Here is a 16638-nt window from a genome sequence, read left to right on the forward strand (position 1 = left end):
TTGCCATAGATCTTGGCTTCAGTCACTTATTTCTTGGCTACTTTCTTACTTACTGGTGAGATGTTCCTCTGTAACACAGCGTGTTATAATCCTTGCTCCTAATGGTAAGTCAAGGTAAGCTTTCTGAGTCTTGTTCTACACATTGCCAGCAGTCCTGCATTTACAGCCCAAACCATTGAGTGATTCTATGATTTCCAGGCCATGTGCTTTGAAACCACCTGTATTATAGATCTGATTTTGATGCTTGATTGCACACGTGTTAGTTAACATAAAATTAGTGGAACCTTATCGATAAAACACTGCAGGATGACTGCACAGCTCACTGTTACGTGAGTGGGGAATGAGACTGGCTGGGTTCTGACTGCAGCGTGAACTGCAGTGGGGGGATCTTCCACACAGTTAATAATCAAAACCCCGTTAGGCCAATAGCACTGTGTCTCAAACCTTCCCACCCTCAGGCTGCAACGTGCATCTGTCCCTTGCAGAAGTGCATTGACTTTTCTGATTCTATTTATGAATCAGAAATAATAGCTGTTTTGTTGTTTCTGATCATTGGAAGGAACGTGAAAGGCTAGGTATGTGTTTACTTTAAGGCTGCTTTACCCAACAGGAATGGCTGTGATTTAAGAACAACAACAACAACAAAAGAGAATTAAGCTTTTAGTATCTCTCAGTGTGTAGGAGTAATGATGTGTTACACACGTGACAGCTAAATTAATTATAAGGTATGTACTTGATCCTATCCTCAGGAGACCAGAACAACATCCCAAGCAGACAACTTGATTTACATGAGTGTCTTTGCTTCCCCAGAGGGAATAGCATTGTCCTTTTTTCAGAGCCTCCCCAGTCATCTGAACACGTTTTGTTTGCAGAGCCCGTTTATCTGTGGGTGGGAGAAGGGGAGGACATGCAGTGTGCTGTGTGTGGGAGAGTAAATAGAGAACATACGTACACTGCTGTTAAAACAAAGGCAACGTGGAGAGTAAGCTATGCAAATGCATACTTTGGCATTTGGAGTTCAGCTTCACCTTTTCGCAGACTGCTTCATTTTCAGCTCTGTTTTCACCTCATCACATGTCGAATTTGCCAGGTTTTCAGTGAAATTCTTCCCACTGATTCTCAGTGGAGATTCTTTATTCTCAGTGCTTTGGTGATGGCTGATGGGATGACAAAGGGGAAAAGCTAGATGGGTGTATGTGGCAAGGTGATGTTGTCAGTAAAGCAGGGACACAACTTCTCTGCAGGCTGAGCAGCTCCTGTCAGCCTTTGGGCTCAGCTACCAAAAGGGCTATCCTGTCTCAGAGAAGAGACAACAAAGGTCTTCTGATGCTCTGACATGGGCCAGCCCCAATGCTCCAGAGCTAAGCGTACCAGTGAATATGGCCTCTAATTAATAAACTAACAGTGCCAGAGACGTGAGGCATAATTCCTTTCCTAACACTCCAGTTACAGTAGTGCTGATCGTTCTGGCTGTGTCTGCAGTGTCTATGAACAGCTAATCCCACTGTGAGATTGATTTCTTAGCTCAGCAGATCCCTTTGGCAGGGAGTCTCAGGGTCGTGCTGTGTCTGGGAAGGTGGGAGCTCGTGTCAAAAATGAACCCTGGGGCTCCGACCCAGCAGGACTGCTGGCTGCTCTCACCTGGCCTAGGAAAGGCTCTCCCCAAGGGGGTAGAAGAAGTCTTTGGGTTGAGTTTTTAGGTAGTTTTGAGCAAAAGTAAAAGTGGTTAATGGAGAGGATGTTCCTTTTCCATGACCTCGAAAAGCTGAGAGTTTGGGAGAGTAGCATTTATGCAGTCATATCACAAGGTTGTGCTGAGAACGATTTGAGTGAAAACGTACCTTTCCTGTGATGAGGACTGCTGGCTGTAGCTGATGATCTGGACAACTGGCTCTTGCTTTGATGTAACCTTTCTGAGCGTTCTGTCTCCCTCTGAAACCCAGAGAACGTGGAGCAGTGCTGTGTCTGTAATGGCTGAGTGCTGGTACTTAGCAGACAGGAGGTAAGTGCTGTTTGGGAGCTGCATGGCTCATCTCAGTGCAAAGCTTAGCAGGAAAAAAAATGAAGCTTTAAAAGAAATATTTTAGGTATTATGCCTGACAGTGTCATCCTTCTTTCGCCGCCGTTCCTACGTGCCTAAAGCAGCTGTAAGGTTTTTTACTTCCATGGAGAAGTAATTTGTGAGATGAAACAAACAGCAGTCTGGGGGATGAGAGCTCTTAAGGCAGTTGTAAGGCTGGCTTTCAGTGGCTGGGTAGGTAGGTTGGCTTTTCCAGCAGTAAGCTCAACCTGTATAACAAGTTTTAAACTGGAATAGTAAATTTGCAGTGATCCAGCTGAGACTGAGCTTGAAACTGAAGCTTGTGTGTGTAGCCAAGTTCTGTTCTGTGATGTTATCCCTGAAGGGGGGATGCCTGCAAGAGATGTCAGTACAGCAGCTTTCCTGGAAAAGAGCTGGAGACACTGGTGTCATTTGTGGCTGGGAGAAGGGGAGTTTCATCTCACCCTGAATTCCCTTGGATCCTGTTTAAACCCACACACAGAGAGACCCAAGATGGATGTCTGTGTGGCTGCAGATGTGCACAATGAGCTTGTGTCAGGCACTTCTTGCATCTGAGCTGGGCCTCTCACCTCCATGCTGGCTGCAGGACGCCATGAGGCACATTCTGGCAGTCAGGTGCACTGTGGCTCTGGCAGCTGCTGCTGTGGCTGCTCAGTGTTACCTGCTGGCTTGTCTATTTTTTTAAAATTCTGCATTTCTTTAAGTGTGGAGCTGAAGAAGGACTGCTGTCCCAAAGGTGCCTGTGTGCAAGTTAAAGTGCTTCAGGCTTTTCAGAGATGAATGCACGAGTTTGGATGTCATTCATTTATTTAACTGGGAAATCTTGTGGGTTTTGCTGTGTTTATTTTAACACTACAGCAGCAGCCTGGTCCTTTTCCTATGCTTGTGTTGATGTTTGTTCTCCCATGTTGAAGAGAAACCAACCTATAACCTAAAGCTGCACCATCTCAGAGCAAGGCCTGCTGCACATCAGGGATGTGTTGTTTCACTGTTGTCTACTGTAGAAAAAAGTGAATAGAAATTGTATGAAACAACTAGATTTTAAGCAGTCACCGTGAAGCGTTTCAAGGAGACCTTCAGTGTGTGCAAAGAATGCTTTACGTTAAAGAAATAAAGAAAGAAGGTGTGAAAGAACAGCGTTTTGGGATAGTTCGATCCAGCTTGTTGGATGCAGTTCTGAGGACTGAGGTTCAGAAGATCAGTCTCACTAATTAGGACCATATACTTGAGCAGCAGCAATGTCCCTGCTGGTAGGATGATGATACCAGTGTACATGTCACAACCTTTCTGTGCGTGCAGGCAGGTTTGATAGCTTTCTCTTACTTAAGTATAAGCATCATCTGATAAAATGCAGCTGATGTTTCTACCATCCCTCACCTGCATGTATGTCTGCATACACACATGCCCTCTAAGTAGCTTAGATACAATGGCATCTAGGGATATATTCTTCAGTGATAAGACTAGTATGGGAAAAGGACAAGGCATCAGAAGCAGAGTTTGTGTTACACCTTTGAGCTGAGCTGGTGCTGATGAATTTCGTTAAGCTCCTGGCACAGCTGATCTGTTGGCAGTGCAGTGCATTGCAGTTAGCCAAGCAAAACGTGTGCAGTGCTAACAGGTGGGAGAAGCCTGTGCTGCTTTGGTGACTGAGCTGTTGCTGTCAATCTCGTGTCTTCCTCAAGCACTGAACGCATTCTCCCCAATTCTTTGTGGGGAAAAAAAAAAAAGTGCATTACTTCCTCCTTTCTTAATGCATTTCTTTCTTATTTCTGCCATTGTTTCCAGAAGATCTTGACCTCCAAATTATTTCTTTGTGCTTTGTTCCAGTGGGTGCAGTGCTGCTTTTTAGATATGTACAAAGGCATATTTTTTTTGGCTTGTGCTGATAGTGTGTAAACCAGAGATGAAGTTGTGTTGATTTTAATGATTATTGCATGACTCAGCTGCATACCAGAACCCTCCTGAGCCTTAGGTGAGGAATGTCTTCCTGGTTTATTTTTAGTAGCATCAGTATATGGAGCATAGCTACAGTAACATCTGGTTCTGTAACTGAGGAGGGTTCTTGAGGGGTCCCTCTGATGCTGTTCAAACCCCTTGGCAGTGCATTTTAATTATTGTGCCCCCCCCCTCCATGCTCATACGTGCTGGGACTGCCAGAGAAGTGAGTGAGTGGGTGAACTAATGCTACTTGACTATTACTGTACTCTGTTAGTCTGAAGGTCAGGTGAAGAAGGAAAACATGCAGCGGGTTGTGCTGCGGTCCCCAGCCTTCCTGCTGCTGGAGGTTTCTGCTGGAGAGCACACACTGCAAGTGCCAGCTCTGAGCTGGGCAGCACAGCGTGTCTGGAAGCCTGGAGCAAGAATGATTTTCCCTGAAAAAGTACTTGTTCACCACCAGCAAGCTGCTGTGGAAAGCACTGCTCCCAACAGAGCCTTTACTGCCCACTGAGGTAGGAAAGCCTATTCTTTTTCTCCTTAGGGGATGATAATTGCTTGAGATGTAGTGTGATTTTCTGAGTCTTACCCCAGTACATTCACCATGAGACAGTCTTGCTCTGCTCACAGCAGTCTGATCTAGATCATTATGGTTCTATTTTATAGAGTTCTAGGCTCCTTGACAGCTTCTCTGTGGACCTTTCTGTTAGATAGCTGCTGCACTCCGGGAGTGTTCTCTCATTGCAGTCCATTGAAATACTGCACTGAGCACTTTGCAAGGACGTGCACACCTCCCTGCTGATCCTCAAGCAAGTTAAAATAGAACATTGGTCTTGGGCAGAGAGCTGAGGTGTCTTAGTGGTGTTTAAACTGGTGGTCATCTCTGTAGGGAAACCTTCCTTTAAGGGTTGGCTCTTCCATTGTTGTGATTTAATTATATTTAGTGGCTTTGTGTATCAGCTGCTGTGCAAAGGACTCTTAAGAGCAAGTAGCTCAGCACAGGCTCCACCTCTCAGCTTCAATGGCCGATGAAAATTAATATGATCACAACCAGTTTGGGAATTAAGAAGGGTGGAGGAAACATCCTCTGCTACCAGGAGTGAGAGGTTGTCCCTGTTTTCATTTAGACCTGCCTGCATCTGTAACATTTTCTTAGGGTTTAGGCAGATGAATTGGTACCTGTCCCTTGTTGTGTTCCTTGGGAAAGGGAGTATATACGTTTCAAAACAATTACTAAAAGCCTTTGTAATTATTTTTGCACTGTAGTCATGCATCAGCTGGAATGTATCCCTGTCATATTATTTACTTTTAAAGCTATATTGATTGAGGATGTTGCAGTAGCTGGGAACATAGTGTCCATCAGGTGAGTTTCTCTTCTGTGATCTGGCCAGAGCTTTGCAAAGCTGATGTAAGTGCAGAGCTGTCAGAAAACTAATAACTGTCATTTTAGTGAGTGTGGAGATGAGAATGGGTACTGAGATAGAGTTCAAAATGTCATCTGTTGTGATACGGATTCATTAATATTTCAAAATGTGTTTTTATAAAGCAGGCTGTGACAAGGAACCCTTTAAGATCTGTCTATTGGGGAGTGTATTTTGGGTAAGTTGCTAATTAATCTTGGTGCTTTGGCAGTCTCCCCAAAGAGATCAAACATACATAGACATAATTCTCAGAACTGAAGCAATTCTGTGCCAGAGCTGCCATCAACAGAAGAGTAAAATATGATCTCAAAGTCCTGCCAAGGAGGTCTTGGCTGATGGCAGTTATCCTTCTGAACAGTTTATGTTCTGTATAAATATCTAAGTTAAAAAGTAATTAAACTTTAATACAGCAAGAAGAGTAAAAGCACTGTGAAGCATCAGAAGCCAGCACCCCTCTGTGTGTATGTGTGGAAGTATTCCTTGTGCTGTGATAAAAGAATGGATCGCTGCATTAATGCACTGCGCCTTGCCTGCGTGCTCACGGGTAGTGCCCAGCAGGTGGTATAGCAAAGATTTGTTATGGGATATTTTGCATATGCTACTACTAATAACGAAGCAAAATAAACCTCCCCAGGTCGGTACCAGCACTCTCTACCTCCTTTACAACAGAAGTGAGAACCACTGCTGACTCTAGCTAAGTAAGGGTCATAATGGGGAGGTAGAGGTAGAGGGTGGTGATGCACTGGAACAGGTTGCACAAGGAGGTTGTGGATGGAATCCCTGGAGGCATTCAAGGCCAGGCTGGATGTGGCTCTGGGCAGCCTGGGCTGCTGGTTGGCGACCTGCACATAGCAGGGGGTTGAAACTAAGGTGGTCATTGTGATCCTTTTCAACCCAGACCATTCTGTGATTGTCAAAGCACTCCCATCCCCTGTGCTGTGTGCTTGGTAGGGGGCTCATCTTGGATTCACATTGAGGTGAGATTCAAGGGGCTAAACTACCCATAGGCAGTGATAACTTCTTGATGCCATACAGTATTACAGCAGCTGTTGTCTTCCTCTGTCCAATATACACTGCTTCTTTAATGACCTTTTTGTAAGAGAAGTAATTTGCAGCTGGAAAATGTGTGTCAAACTGACATGCTTTGGCTCCAGTCAGCGTCTTGCTCCTGTTCCTGTTTTTGTTTGATGAAAGGAGATGGTCAAGGAGATCCTCTGTTTTGCGAGGTAAAGCTGAAGCAGGGGTGGTCTCTTTCTGAGCTGTCTGATGGTGGGCCAGCAAAGCTCCATGACATGTACTGACTAGGTATGTAAACTGTCCCTCTGAAGTCCAGGGAGAAACAGTTGAATGTTTAAGTGCTTTGCTGGGTCAGGGCCAGAGTGCTTTACATTTTCCTACCGAGATTTTTAGACCTTAAACCTTTAGGATGGTGTGTATGTGGGTTATTGTATACCAGCATTTCATTTTTGAGAGAATCTCCTGCTTTGGGAGAGCTCAAAGAAACTGTTTGGCCATGGGTTATGTTGACAGCATCTATAAATAGTCTTAGATGTCCTTTGGAAAGGTGTCTGATGCCATAGTAAAATGTAGGAGTTAATTGCTTTATAAGCCATGTTTCTCTCTCCCTTTCCTCTAACTTGTATGAGATGGTTGAAAGAGCAGTTTAAATGTTTCAGGTCCTCCTGACTGCATTTAAGCTGAGTACTTGAAATCCCATGGTGAGAACTTTATGTGCTCATGTTGTGTTGCATTTGGACAGGACCTTGTCACCGAGCCACAGGGTCTCTTTGGGACACCATGTGTGCTGTCAGCTGTTGATATTTGTTCATTTTTTCCTGCTCTCTCAGTGTCCAAGTCTTTATCTTCCATCACACTGAGTGCAGAGCAAACAGCAAAGAAGCTCCTGCTTACCTCCTTATTGTAATTCTGAGGATATAGCCTGCATATTTTACTCACCACGGTTCAGCTGATGGTGTTGATGATCATGGAGCCAATCCTAAGTAACAGAGGAAATATACTTCCAGTAAGTTGCTAGGAAGAGATCAGAAAATGATCAGGCCACACAAGTAGTTTAGTTGGTACTGCAGACATGGTGAGAGTTGTCCAAGGTTGGGGCTGATGGCAGCATTAACAGCCCTGTAACTTGGATGGAGTTGCTGAGTTAGACCTGCAGTGATTTTCCAGGACAGAGAGATTTCCTGGCCTACTAACTAAACTTGCCATCAGACACGTGGGGAGTTGATAGTTTCTTAAAAAGGTGTGTGTTTGAGAGTAAACCACACAGAAGTGCTTTGTGTTCAGCTTGGCTAACAGCCCCTCCAACAAGGTGATGAACAGGCACTACTGCAGAGCAAATGGGAAAAGTTTGCTAGGAGGCAGGGTCATTGCCAGGTAATTAATAACTACTGAGTAACAAAAACAGGGGAAGAAATGTCTTTGGTTCTTATGAAACTGGTGGCCATATCCATCATGTGGGCTGGAGATGTATTCATGATGCAAAATGTTTTATAAAGGTCAAGCTGAAGTCTTGATTTGTTTGAAGTTTTGGAATACCTTCACTGCTGTGTTCACAGTGAGGTACTGGATAATGGTTTGGAAAAATACAGTAGGGTTGAGTGCTTTGTTGGCAGGTGGAGAAAGATTAAGTCTCCTGCAGTGCAAAATTAAGACCTGGGCAGTCTTCACTGACAGTGATGCACTTCTGAGCTCCTATAGAAAACAGTGAGTGTCTTCTTGTTGTTTGGAGACAGGGGAGCAGAGGGTTTCTCCTTTGCCCTGGATGGAAGCGTTAGAGAGGACAGCCAGGGTCAAGAGAGAGGATAGTGTCCAGAACAATGATTTGCAAGAGGTATCATGATCTTTGGCACTGATTTTTATTGGGCCTCATAGTGGCTCTGTGAGAATCTTTGCTTTCATTTCTTTATCAAAGGGCACAGCTTCACTGCTGTGTTGTTTGGAGCCAAGAGCTTGTGGAAGCAGAATGGAAATGCTCCAGAATGAACACAGCCATACTAAAAAACAAGTCATTTATTGATTTTTTTAATTGTGATTTTGTTCTTAAATTGGGAGAAAAGTACATTTAAGAGTGGAGAGGGGAATACACTTATTTCCTGATTATTAAATTATTATTATATGTATTTTTTACTTTTTATTTTTGAATTGTGGAAAGGGAGATGCTTAGATGCACAGGATCCATTGCTGTTCTTTTCTCTCAGTACATCCTATGGTACCAATATTGCTCAATGAAGTCATAGATCCTAGCATTGAGCGTTACAAAAAAGCAAGAAAACCTCAGTGCTTGTGGATGCTAATCAGCATTCTGCTGCTCATTTATCTTGTATTCTCATGCAGCTTGCTTAATTATGGCATCTTTTTACTTTTCATGAATTTAGGATAATAAGATATTGACGTTTGGGGTTTTTTTTTTTTTTGAAGGGCAACATTAAGATTGATTGGCCCTTCTGATATAGTAAGTGTCTCCCCCAGGGAGGCATGAATCTGTGTTCCCCAGAGCAGCAGACCAATATATGGATTGCTCTATATGGATGAGTCTGTCCTGTTGGCCTCTGGTGAAGGAAGAGCACAGGTAAATAATGTCTTGCCCAACCCTGGATATTCACTAGCTGTATCTTTGTTGTGTGTGACACATCCCAAGCCAGTAACTAATGCCTTCAGCCAGGCCTGGCTCAAGAACACGGTGTTATAGTGGATGTTCTTTATTTTGAATGCCTCAGTGTGCTGCAGGACCTTCATCTCCATCAGAAATCCTGCTGTGGAGCCTGGTATTTAGAGAGCAGAGAGCCTCTGAGAAACTGCAGCGTCAGATTTTTCCCCACATGTACTGACTCATCTGTACAGCCTTTAAAATCCAGTATCACTTCTGTCACGAGCTCACGCTGGATCACGATGAACGTAGGAGGGAGCTTTTATTTTGTTTTTCTCCTGTCCTGGCTGCCAGCAATATGGTGACAAAGAGAGCAGCAGTGCTTGGGTGCGGGGCACAGATATTGTGTTCCAACCCTTGTCCTGAGCAGGCTCTCAGAAATGGGTTCCTCTGGTTGGGAAATGGAGGGTGAGGGTTTCAGGCTGATAAGAAAATCCTGAGCACTGATTGCAGAGGGACCAAGCATGGAAAAAATTTAATTCTTTTCCGTTGATTTGCAGAATCCTTAGTTAAATTAAACAGTGAAATTTTAGGGCATAAAGAAACCCATATGTCTGTGGGTGCCGTGTATATGGCCAGCTCTGCAGGAAGGCTGCTCCAGTGCTGGGAATGCTAGTCCATGGTTTTCTGCTGGCTCTAAGCACACTTGAACAAACTAACCCAGTGTGTGACTGTCAGTGATAGCAATGACTGCTTTTACCTGTAGGGCTGAGGCTGCAGCTGTATTATATAAAGGCAGTTTATATGGGATGAAGCTCATTCCGCGTTTTCAGCCAGATTGAGTGGTGGTGGCAATTTAAAATGCTTTTGTCTCGGAATAGCTGTTTTCATTTTGTGAAGGAGGAGGAGTTACCAGCATAGCTAACGTGAGAAGACTTTCTGTGGTGCAGACAAGTGCTCAGCAGCAGTGGAATGAAGTTAGCAGCTCATCCGATCGATGCGACAGCCACTGCTCAGAGCCCTGGGAATAGGCAGGGAGTTGGATGGATTCCTTAGCTTCTCATTTCTGCCGCTTAGAGCAGGATGCCTGAGCCGTGGGTGAAGAAGTACGGGTTACTGGTTAAGAGTTACTGGTGTTGAGCTGCTCTTGTGGAGGTGAGAGACCCAATTCTCCTTCTGAGGAAGGGTCTCGGCGTTCTGCCTGGCAGGTGATGAGCAGCTGCTTGATTCCTCTGCCATTTTCTGTTTCTCCTTGAGCTTAAGTTGTTGAGAGTGACTGGAAAGTTGTCCTGTATGGAATGAGGGGGGCTGTATTCTCCAACAATTTCAGAGGGAACACCAAACCTCATGTTTGCAAACTAGCATCTAGCTTCTCTAGAAACTAGCTAGAGAGAAGGATGCTGGCTATTTCAAGGGTTTGGAAATAAAAGTTAACTTTGGTTTGGTTATTATTAAAATTAATTGAGAACTTCTTACACTCAAGAAGTCCTAAACAGATAACCTTCATCTGGCAAATGAGCAGAATGTGTCTCATATGTGACAATTATTTTTAAATGTGCTAATGTGCAGACCGTTGTGAGCTATTTAAAGGTTCCTGGATGGAAAGCTGCCTGCTGTTTCTGTGGAAGGTTAATTTTGTACTATGGGGGAGGAAGAGGTGCCATCTACTCTGCATGAAGCTGGTTTGCAGTGCAGAAAAAACTCTAAAACTCTGCAGTCCGAAATCTAGCTTGATGAGCTGGGATGTTTGGTGGGAGTATGCTGACTAAGATTGCCTTTCTCATCCAAGGTTGTAAAATATGATTTAGATGCTACCTCAAATGCTTTACATATCATAATTAACTAGCCTTGCGGAGTTTTTCTCATCTATTTGCCGCAGGAACTAAATTAAAACTGTAATAAACCATTTGTTATGTTCACTTTTTGGCAAGGAGGATTTAGTTCTGAAGCCTGTAACACTGCCCCTGGCTGATGCTGGGGAGGGCAGGGGGCACTCAGAGGGTTTGGGAGCAGGGCTGGGGGGTTCTGGTCATGCTTACCTCTGTTGTGTGGTTCTGCCATGGTTGTTTCTGGAAGCAGGAGGCTGGGAAGGTCTGCCTGCCTGGTGGGGTGATCCTGTGCCTGCCAAGCTGGATCCTGCTCACGTTTCTGCTATCTCAGACAATATCGGACCTCAGCAAGGATGGCTGAATGTCTTGAAAGAGCTGATCGATCAGTCTGAGGACACTGGATTGTAGCAGGGAATATTGAATTCGGCTCCTGAGTTGGGTGATCATGCAGGATAGATTTTCATGGTTTTTCTGGGCCAGCTTGAGCTCTGTCCCAGGAGAGACCACTCCGAAACCTTCACACAGCTGCTCACTGGGAATGCGCCGCTTTTATGTGCATTGTTTCAGCAGTGCTGGGACAGTTAAAAATTAACGTTTGCTCTCAAAATCAGTCCTTGTACACCACAGTCAGGGCTTTGCCTCATCTCTCCCTCCCTTTGAAACTGAGACACCCATGGAACATGTCTGTGCGTGCTCTATGAAGAGTGCTGTGCTAATAGACGGAAACCAATGGGCAAATGTTCTTCAGATGTCTCTGGTTTTCACTTTTTAATGCCTGAAGCCTTTGTATGTTTTAAGTAAATGGTTGGCATTTGATGCTTCTCCCGTGCAAACATGGCTTCATGCTCTTGAGGGATAATTATTTGGTTTGTTCTTAGGAAAAGAGTCCCTTTTATTTTTTTTTTCCTCCTCTTTTAGCCTCCCCCAGAGAATTTGCAGCTTGATCCCTGTGAGGTCAGCAGGCTGTGTGAAAGTCCTGCTGTTAAATTTGGCCGTGCAACTCCTGGCCAGGACTCCCTTTCTCACAATTGAAGGGCTCAGTGGGTTATCTGAATCTCTGATAATTCTGATTACAACTTGTGAACGTATGACAGGGAGATTGTAGCATACACTGAACTGCTGTTGCTGCTGTACTGCCTGCTGAGCTCTTGCTGTACAGAGCAAGGAGCCCTGTGTTCATCAGCCTTCTTCTCCCTTCACTCACAGTTTGCCCTTTTGAGTAAGCATCTGGGGTGTCCCCGATTTGGACCCTGCCTACCAAACTGTTAACAAGCAGAACTGTAGCTTACAGGCTCAGAAATGGTCAAATCAAAGAACAAATGGCAGAGCAATGGAAAGCAAGCTCTTTCAAAGCTGAAGACCGTTCCCTTGGTGCCATTCTCTCCATCCCACGCCCAACGAAAGCATAAAAATAGTGTTGGAACTGTGGGAGTAGAAATGGGGATAGATTAGCACTCGCTTTGTGGCTTTGCATGCTGTTAGTTTTCTTTTTACAAAAGCTTTGACAGTAATTGGAAGAGACATCCACCATGGTGCTCTGGATGTACTGCCCTATAGTAATAAAGGACAAGTTATTCTCTTAGAGCCTATAGACCTGTTAGCTGGAGCTTGCTGTGCTTTATTATTGCTGTTGTTGGTTTTTAACACATAACAAATTGCAGGTAGCTGAGAAATTGATTTCATGGTTGGACTATTTCTTAAAATGCTTGTTTAGAATTCCCCATATTCTTGGTGTGCGTTCCTTTACCCTGGTAGGATCAGTCAGGAATGCAGTGTGTCCATGTGGCTGTGGTCTCAGAGGCCTTGGGAAGCACACTTATTTTTGGCCATATCCGTATGGTTGCAGAATGGTCTCAGTGCTGAGGATTACATACTGAGAGCTGCTGCTTTGTAATGTATTCTTGCACTGAATCAGGTGTGCTGGCAGGTCAGTAATGCTGCTGTGTGCGTGGCAGAGGCACCAATGCCCTGGAGGTGTGACACCACCTGTGTATTTTTGTCTCCTTGTCTCCCAGGAAGCTCTTGATGCTCCTTCAGTCCTAAGAATAGGTTTTGAGTCGCACAAAATTGTCCTTTTCTAGGGTTCTTAGTGTGTATGTATTTATATTCTCTTTATATATATAATAAGAGAAAAGGAAGCACTTGCTGCACTGATGGCATGCTTCGTACCAATAAAAGGATGTTTGCTTTCAATAAGAAGGCAGTGGCTGAGTTGGCAGGGGTTAATCCACAGCTTGCCATTTAGATAGGCAGGCCGTGTGCCCTGGCCTTTAGTGGAAAGGGTAAAGGGTAAAGGCAGTTGTATAAGGCAACCAGGTTGCTCTCCTCTCTCGAGGTAGGTGAGCACATCTGGGGTTAGCAGCACATCTCGGTTACTGCAGAGATGCAGTTAGTGCTTCCCACTTCATAAAGAACCGTTGGCCATTTATAATGAATGGCATTCTGTGTAATCATTTCAGATACGAAAGAAAGAAACAAAGCTGACAGAAAATCACAGAGTCAGCACTACTGTTATTGTTTCTTTTCTGCTCCCACGTGGACTGATAATAAGTGTTTCTACCTCATTTAGTCATACAGTTTATGGATATATTTAGGAGTCTACGTATGTATCTTTGCTTGAATAGACTTCACTTTTATTTATTTTATACCATCTTATGGCATTTCTTTTCTTCTTCTTCTCTTTTCTAAATGAAACTAAGAAGCTTTGAGTAGGCAACCAGGTGGAGGAATGCAGCATCCTCCCCCCTTAATTAAAAGCTCTCACTGCTTTTGAATATTCTCACATATTTCAGAGGTTGTGTGTGGTGGAAGGGCATTCTCTTCTGAACTGGAGCAGAGCTCAGTAGCTGGTGCTCCTGGGTCTTCTGCTATTTCTGTCTGCTTGTGTAGTGCAGATAATACTTGGCTCTTTTGCAGGACTGTCATGAACACAACTGAGAAAATGCCTCTGGAGAATCCTCGGTGAGATTCTGGCAGCTTCCAAATTTTGTAGACATTGCAAAAAATCAGTGATGCTGGAACAGGAGAGAGAAACAAGGGAGGCTGTTGTCGAGCTCCAGGTCTCTGCTGAACCAAATTTCAAGTTATTAGTGTTGATAAAAGAAGGAAAATGAACTGCAAAGAAAGAGCCATTTCTTTGTGATTTCAAGGCAATGGTTCCTGGAGATCTTTCTGGGGTCACCTGGGGTCTTTCTGAAATTTGTGTAGTGTTTACAGTATCCTTGGCCCCTCTTATATACCATAATGGAGCATGTGTTATTGGGAGAAGCTCCTGGAGGTCGCAAAAGCATTTCCTTGTGGAGTATTTAAAATCCTTTTTGTGGATTCTAGCAGGGACTGTTCTGCAAGCAGTTGTCTCGTGACCTTTCTGCTGGTGGTTTGGCATTTCTCAGCAGGGAGCCCCAGCAATACATCACACGGCCGTGACTGCAGGCTGCTGCTGTGCAAGGTGGGCTGGCAGCGTTGTGGTCCTGCTGTCCAAATGGTTTTTTCTGAGCATGCTTAGTGGTCCAGCAATCTGCAGGTGACAGCTGGGAGCCTTGTTCACACACTGATAAATTCAGTGCCTCGCTCTAAAGAGGATTATGGTGGCTCTCATGCTTTGTTTTGATTTGGGATGACATCAGTGGGAGAGCGGGCAGCGCTGTTCCTCAGTGGATTTATTGTGGGACTGAGGTTGAAGAATTGGGTTTAAGTTTTCTTTCTGCCAGTGGTTTTCTGGATTTCTCCATTCACGTCAGCTCCTCTCTGTGGTTTAACTTTCTCTGCTTAACTGTGCAGTTTGCTGTGGAAAAGCAGGCTGTATGAGAGCTACATGTTCCTAGCTAGATCTACAATCAGAGGAGTCATTGGCTGGGTGATAAGCACGATAACCATAAAGCATGGCATAGCATGGTGCTGGGCACACAGGGCATTGGCATTAGTGGTGTCACGTTTGCTCTCCAGCTGAGATATTCCTAATCTAAATTTGATTTCAGCCAACAAGCAAATCTTTTATTTCACTTTCATTCTTTCAAATGAGAAAAGTTCACGCGTGGTACTAAATTTTCACTGGGTTAAAAAACATTCAGGAAACACAGGAGTGTGTTGAGTACAGCAGTAGCAGTGTTTTAATTACATGGAAATCAAATGTTCTTTCGCTTTGAATCTCAAATATGAGTAGGAGGCATGAAAGCCATGAGGTGAGTGACAGAATTACTACAGAGTGATAGCACCAGCCAGGATCCCAGATGAATGGGTATTTTGACTTCTCAATCTGCAGCCCAGAAGGAATGCTCGGTGCTTTTTTTTTCCTTCCCTTTTAAATTGCTTTCAAGCTTAGTTCTTACTGAGGATCTTGTTTAGGATCTCTCTCTCAGTCCAGCATTTGGGTCTCAGGTCTCCAGAGATGGAGAAGAGATGAAGAGATGGTGCCTTGAAGTTTATGACCCTGCCTGTGCCTTTCAGGATGAACGATGGCCCCTCATTGACTCTGGGGTCACGTTCTCTTTGTAATTGCACTGAAGTGACTTTCCGCTACATTTGGTACATGCAGGCAGACATGCCATAATTTGTTCTGTAAGATGCAGCCTCCCCACAATCACAAGGAATACGTAGGCTTGCCTGCCTCAAACATGGCATTAGGACTCTTTCTCTCTCTCTCATTAAGTCAACATAAATCTGGCATAGTCTTGTTGGTTTTCCCCTGCCTTTTCTCCTCCAAGTAATGAACAGAACTACTGTTTGCCAGTGAAAGCTTGCTCTGTTTGGATAATTCTTTCCATTGGCCACACTGGTGCAAACTGGAGGTAAGCTTAGAGATGGAAAACCCTCCATCATAGGATCCTGAAATATAGGGAACTTTGGGCCTTCCTGAGCTCTTCAGGCACTTTGTTCCACTGCCTACAACTTTGGGTGAGATTGCTTCTCTCTGGAACTCTTGGGATGTCTCCTCTTCCCTCACCTTGAATTCTTCAATAAATAGCTCCCCAGAAAGGCTCCAGTGTGAGCACCAGCAGTGTGGCCAGTTTTCAGCTGTAGGTTGATTGCCTCTTTTGTATCACAGGAGTACCTGAGGGCTAGGTTTGGACTCAGTTCTTGCTTCCTTTGCATGAGATGAATTCCTGATATAATTCCTAATTATTTTTTGTATTAATACCTGCATTCATTTTTGGTCTGCATGATGGCAGCTAGGGGCACTAATCTGTCTTTATATGTAGATAGTACTTGCTCACTAACTCTGTGATCTTAGGAAGATGTTCCCTTTAAATCCTCTAAACTATTTGCACTAATCCTCATTAGTGTACTATCTGCATTTCCATCATTTGCTTTTGCTTCTTGTGCATAAGAAAGCCTTATAATAGGAATTCCAGAACAGGAAGGGACGTAGGAGATGACTGCAGATTACTGCTGGTTTTCTAGTGGCTACTTTTTCAGAGCTGTGTTAATGTGTAGGCTTAATGAGCAAGTTTGACTCCAGGGCAAGGTTGACTGCTGCTCTGAACAGCAGTTTCCATCTAGGGTTTCTTTAAAAAGAAATATTTGCTAACCTGCCGGCTTTTATTTTTGTTTATTTGTCTCTACTCCATTTTTCAGGGCAAGTAAAAGGTAGAGTCATGCAAAGGGCTGCCTGAAGACTTTGGAAACTGTAAATTGATGTGTTCGGAACAGATATGAAAGTATGTTTTGGGTAGTAATGCCTAAATCTAGAAGCAGGACATCCTGTCTCTCCCCTTTGACTTGCACTTTTAAATCAAATTTATGTTCAGCCAGGAAAAGTACGAGCCTCCCTCTCTCCTGAGGAGTGAC

The 16638-nt window shown here is 44.2% G+C and overlaps 1 protein-coding gene and 1 long non-coding RNA gene across 3 annotated transcripts in view; one reads left to right on the forward strand and one right to left on the reverse strand.

Moving 5' to 3' along the window:
* MYBBP1A (MYB binding protein 1a) overlaps nt 1–16638 on the forward strand; it is a 51516-nt gene that overhangs the window by 21571 nt on the left and 13307 nt on the right. The window lies entirely within an intron of this gene.
* Nucleotides 1070–12796, reverse strand: LOC109370637. 2 transcript variants are annotated; one of them, XR_002120920.2, is made up of 4 exons: nt 11062–12796; nt 7375–7414; nt 1842–2045; nt 1070–1157 (listed from the first exon to the last, which is right to left on the reverse strand). It is a non-coding gene; the product is annotated as an uncharacterized LOC109370637 (long non-coding RNA). The 2 variants fall into 2 exon arrangements; XR_002120921.2 differs by lacking the exon at nt 7375–7414.

This window comes from Meleagris gallopavo, chromosome 21 (genome assembly GCF_000146605.3).
Source record: "Meleagris gallopavo isolate NT-WF06-2002-E0010 breed Aviagen turkey brand Nicholas breeding stock chromosome 21, Turkey_5.1, whole genome shotgun sequence".
In the NCBI taxonomy this organism is placed as follows: domain Eukaryota; kingdom Metazoa; phylum Chordata; class Aves; order Galliformes; family Phasianidae; genus Meleagris; species Meleagris gallopavo.